At 40.2% G+C, this 6,000-nt stretch overlaps 1 pseudogene; it reads left to right on the top strand.

The window, feature by feature from the left end:
• The first annotated feature begins 209 nt into the window (after positions 1-209).
• LOC110192932 (LYR motif-containing protein 2 pseudogene) lies at positions 210-460 on the top strand (annotated as a pseudogene).
• Positions 461-6,000: the final 5,540 nt, after the last annotated feature.

Genomic DNA, 6,000 nt, shown 5'->3' with positions numbered 1-6,000 from the left:
AAGTCAGCACTATTACAGGGGTCCCCAAAGCTGCCCCCCTCCCATTTCACCTTGGCTATGAGCCCAGATAAAGCAATTCACCCCAAGGTAGGAGAAGGTACTGAATTAACTTTGAAGCCTTGATGATGTGAAATACATTAAATATGACTATCACCAAGGCAACCAGGGAAAGGTGTTTGAGGCAGTTCATGTCTGGCTCTCGGCTCATCATGTCCTCTGCTCGCCGGCCCCCTGTAGCGCTAACCCCAAACAATTCAGGAGAAGGCAACAAGTCCTCCTTCTGTATAGAAAGATTTCTACAAGCTATTCGCCAGGTACCCAAATGAACAAGACCACAAGTATCTACAGAACTGGGCAAAGGAAGAATTCAAAAGACATAAAAGTGCCACAAAACATGATTACTCAAGGAAATCTGCAACTGAAAGAACTGGAGAAAACATCAAACTTAGCAAAAGCGTAACTTCATAACTTCCCCCAAGGGGTTTTCAAAATCTATGTTGGAGTACTCCAAGGTAAGTGGAGTTTTAAATTCATTGCAAAGAACAGGAAGCTAAAGTGTTTTGTAACAACCCTTGTCCAGTGATAATTCCACTACAAAGTCAAAGAACATGCTACATTTGTACGGAATAGCCTGACTTGGACCCTGACTTGTGTTAAGGAGGAACAAATTAAAAAGTACCTTGGGAATTGCCTTAGTAGTGAAAAATAAATACCAAGGACTTGTTTTATTATTTTGGATATGCTGTTAGTTTTCATGAGAAATAACACTAACCAAAACACAACATATTGATAAAAAAAACCATTGAAAATGTATTTTCTTGCATGTCAAAAAAAAAAATACATCAAATATGCCTCATCTCTCTAGACTCAGCCTGGCCCGGGGACCTCACAAACTCCTGCCTTGACTATCAACCAGAGCCAGAGACTGGACATCTGCTCTGCCACCACACTCCCTCCTTCTCAGGGATTAATAATCTAAGACCACTACACATCTGCTCCCTCGAGGGGCAGGACTATCTCTACTGCCATATGACTCCACTCAAAATCCCTGGGGCTGAGCATGGGCTGCCCACGTTGAAGCTCCCTTCCCTGCCCACCTTACCCTGCCTCACATCCATCCATGGCAGTGCCAATTCCACTCTTCCCTACTCTTCCAATGTGCCCTCAGGCATCTCTATTCTATTGTTAGCTACCCTCCAGGTAAGACTTGGGTCTTCCACCCACAAATCACTTAGCATACATCTACTTTCTAGTTACTTACTGGTGTAGGTGTTGTTTCTTCCCGACAGAATGTAAGCTCCCCGAGGGTAGGTCAGTCAATAAACATTTATTAAGCGCCTGTTATAGTGTGGTGATACAAAGTGCTAAAGACACAAAGAAAAAGTATACAGTTCCCATTCCCAAGGAGGTCACAGTTTAAAGGGGTACACAACATGCAAACAACCCCCGGTGAAAAAGATAATCTACAGAAAGAAGGCACCAGAACTAGCATAGATGATGGATCTAGAGTAGGGGAGGAGCTAATCCATTTGATCTCTGCATCCCCAAGGCCTAGTAGTACCTAGCACGCAGCCAATGTTTAATGAATGCTTACAGAACCAGACCCTGGCCACATGACTAGCCCACCTTTTTCAATTATATATTAATTAAATGCTGTCATTTATAAGACTTACTCAAAATTCATATGATCAGAGACTAAAAGCTGGAAGGCACCTAATTTGGGCAGGCCCACTTATTTGCCAACTTGCCTGTTAATTCTTTTAGTTCCCCCTTGTTAAAGGGCAGGGATTAGCTAAGGTTTTGACCCTTGTTTTTGGTAGGTTGCTAAGTTAATACTTTTAAAAGTTAATCCATAGGCTTTAGTTTGATTTTGCCAAAGCCACAATATAGAATAGTGTGATGCTATAAAATAAAGTGATTTAATTTAAAATCATTAACTTAAATATAATAAAATCAATTAATTTAAAATATCAGCATTTTAAGTTTCTGGGTAAACTGAAAGTATGACTTTTGATCTTCCCTAAAGATTACAGGAAATATATTTGATCAAGATAAAATATATTACTCCAAGAATCTCCAAAGGAAGGGACCTCAAGAGAATCAACCTTTAAGTAACCAGAAATGCCCTTTGTAATATTCCTGTTAAGTGAACACCTTGCTTCTGTCAAGGCAGAGGGCAGTTTGAATACAAGGCCCAATAAATGCTTTCTGGTCGCCGCTGTTGTGCCTTAAAGACCTTCCTCCAATGACCAAGAGCTTACTTCCCAAGCCAACCCATTCCAGCTTCTGGACAGAGTCACATTGCTGAGTTTTCCTTCATTAGCATCAAGCTATGATCTGCCTCACACTTTCATATGCTGCTCCTAGTTCTATCCTCTAGGGCAAAACAGAACAAACTTAATTCCTCTTCTGCACAACAGCCTTTTAAAATTTACAATCATGGGTTCATGATTTAGATATAAAGACTGATACCATAAGCAAACTGGGAGAGCAAGGAATAGTCTACCTGTCAGATTTATGGAGAACAGAAGAATTCATGACCAAACAGGAGACAGATAATATTAAGAAATGCAAAATGGATAATTTTCATTACATTAAATTGAAGTTTTTGCACAAAGCCAATGCAACCAAGATTAGAAGGAAAGTAGAAAATTGGGAAAGAATTTTTACAACCAGTGTCCCTGATAAAGTCCTCATTTCTAAAATATGTAGAGAACTGAGTCAAATTTATAATACAAGTCATTCCCCAATTGATAAATGATCAAAGGATATGAACATGCAGTTCTCAAAGAAATTAAAGCCATCTAGTGATACGAAAAAATGCTCTAAATCACTATTGATTAGAGAAATGCAAATCAAAACCCTGAGGCACCATATCACATCTATCAGATTGGCCAACATGACAAAACAGGAAAATGATAAATGCTGGAGAAGATGCAGGAAAATTTAAACACTAATGCATTGCTGGTAGAGTTGTGAAATGATTCACCCATTTTGGAGAGCAATTTGGAACTACGCTCAAAGGGCAACCCAACTATGCACACCCTGTGTGACCCAGCAACAGCACTTCTAAGGCTGTATCCCAAAAAGATCACACAAATGGGAAAAGGACCCACATGTACAAAAATATTCATAGCAGCTCTTTTTCTGGAGGCAAAGCCTATCAATCGGGGAATGGCTGAACAAGTTGTGGTATATGAATGTAATGGAATACTACTGTGCTATGAGAAATGATGAGCAGGCAGACTTCAGAAAAACCTGGAAAGACTTGCATGGATTGATGCTGAGTGAAGTGAGCAGAACCAAGAGAACATTACACAGAGTAACAGCCAGGTTGTGCGATGACTAACGCTGATATTCTTAGCCCTTCTCAGCAATGAAAGGATCTAAGACATCGCCAAAGGTCTCATGATGGAAAATGCTATCCACATCCAGAGAAAGAACTATGGAGTTTGAATGCAGATCAAAGCATACTGTTTGCTACTTTTTTCTCTCTTCTGTTGTGTTTTGTTTCCTCTTTCTGGTCATTCCTCCTATTGGTTCTAATTCTTCCTTACAACATGACTAATATGAAAATATGTTTAATAGGAATGTGTGTGTATACATATATACATATATATAGCCTATATCGGATTGCACATCATCTTGGAGAGGGAGGGGGGAAGGAAGGGGAGAAATATTTAAAACTCAAAAGCTAATGGAAGTGATTATTAATAAATCAAAATAAGTTAATTAAAAAAACACTTTAAAAAAAAACTTACAATCATCAAGGTCAAGTATTCACAGCTAGAAAACTAGAAAGCAATCTGGGAAAAATTAGGTTTAGACCCACAGCCCATACTATATATCAAGAGAAAATCCAACTGGATATGTGAGAGAGAAAAGATCACATATAGTTCTTTTTGCAGCACCTATAGATGGGGATGAGTTCATGACCAAAAGATTAGAAGATAAGATAGAAAGTTTTGACTGCACGGAATTTTAAAGTTTTTGCACAAATAAAATCAATGCAGCTTAAAAAAGAGAAACTGCTGATGGAGAGTGGAAATGCCTATAGCGAGTTTCTCTGATAAAGATCTCATTTTATATATAGACATATACACATACATATATACATAATGTGTGTGTATATTGATCCAATTGTATAAGAATATTAAACTGTATAAGAAAATGATCCAAATGTATAAGAATAAGAGCCATTCTCCAACTGATAAATGGTCAAAAGACATGAACAAGCAGTTTTCAAAAATTCAAGCTATAAACAGCCATGTGAAAAAATGTTCCAAATCACTAACGATTAGAAAAATGCAAATTAAAACAACTGAGATTCCACTTCACACCCATTAGATTGGCAAAGATGCCAAAAATTAAAAGGAGGGTACAAATGGAGGGGAAATGAGTACACTACTCGAACGTTTGTAAAACTGTGAAATCGCCCAATTATTATGGAAAACAATTTAGAATTATGGCCCCCTCCCCCCCAAAAAAGTCACCACACTGTGCACACTCTGACCCAACAATATCATTCATGGGGCGGTCAGGTCAGCCCAGCTAAAGCAGCAAAGCATACTGAGGGGGATGGCAGGCAGTATGTGCCAGGCCACTCAAACCACCACCTACCCATTTCCTGAGATCCTGATGGAGACAGCCCAGCAACCTAAATCCAAGAGCCTTGGGAACAGCTAGGCTTCCAGGCCAGTGCCCACAGCCATCCTCAAGGGAAGTCACCAGCTGCAGAGATGCAGTCTGGGGACCACTCCTGCAAGACATGTGACTCCAGTCTTACCTAAGTCTTTGGCCCTGTCAAATAGTTCCACATCAGATCCTGGCATGACTAACAGTGGAAATGACATAAAAGAAGAGGCTGGCCATCTGTTTTGCACTGCATCCAAAGAACCGAGACCTTTCCAATGGACTTGCAGCTGAAACCTTCCACATATTTTCCCTCCCTATTAGAATGGGAGCTCCTGGGGAGTCGGGACTGTCTGGCTTTTCTATCTATAATCACAGCACTTAGCCCGGGAGTTTGAACAAAGAAAGCACTTCATAAATGCTTCATTTACTCACTCATGCACTGGCTTCAAAGGTTTGCTCTGTATTGTTTTCTCAGTTTGGTGAGGGACGTGGGAGAGAAAATAAATGCTTGTTAATTGATAGAGAGAACATTTTAAATAAGAAATATCTCCAGGCAGGTCCTCCAGCTGATGTTTACATGGCAGCTTTCCAGTCCTCTCCCCAACCTGGATGTCCTTTGAAGTAATCTAGTTTAGTGTCCTCCACAAACATGGGGCCCAGAAGTGGAAGAGCAAGGGGTGCCTCCTCCTCTACAACGAATGCAGGCTAAATTCTGGGTCAGCTACACTGACTCACAATGAAATGCTGTCTAGACACACCCCCTTCCTCCGTACACAGAAAGGTGATCTGAAGTCATGACTAGGACACTATTTTTTTCCTAGACTCATCTTTCTAACCTGTAGAAATTTGTAGACCCTGTCATCTGAAGTGCTGGCTCCTCCCTTTTCCAGCTTGGCATCATTAAAAACCTAATCAATCTGTCCTCTAGGCCTTCAGTCACTGATCACAAGTACTAACCAGCAGCACAGGACTAAGGACAGGTCCTTGTGGTCCTCCACTAAACGACTAGAATGGGCTTATGAACAGTGTTATCATCTAACCCAGTGGGGTCAAACTATGATAGAAACCACACAGAAAGATCCCTGAGGCTCCATGCCGACTTAAAAAAGCACATATTAACAGTATCTGTGTCCTATTTTCTTTTTATTTATCTTGTCAAATATTTCCTAATTATATTTTAATCTGCTTTTGGCTGCACTTGGCAGTGTTATGACTACATATGTGATACCTTTGGCCTAACCCACAGGTCTCCAACTCTGGCTAAAAAAGGATCAGAGAACTGCCAAAAAGCCTGGTTGAACCCAGGGTCACTCTCTTCAATACTGCCCTGAGCTACTAGCCTAAGAGAGATATCAAAGTAAATAA

The sequence above is a fragment of the Phascolarctos cinereus genome, unplaced genomic scaffold (assembly GCF_003287225.1).
Source record: "Phascolarctos cinereus isolate Bilbo 61053 unplaced genomic scaffold, phaCin_HiC Scaffold_4;HRSCAF=312, whole genome shotgun sequence".
In the NCBI taxonomy this organism is placed as follows: domain Eukaryota; kingdom Metazoa; phylum Chordata; class Mammalia; order Diprotodontia; family Phascolarctidae; genus Phascolarctos; species Phascolarctos cinereus.
The sequence above is the reverse complement of the archived record's forward strand: the minus strand, read 5'-3'. Positions and strand labels throughout refer to the sequence as shown.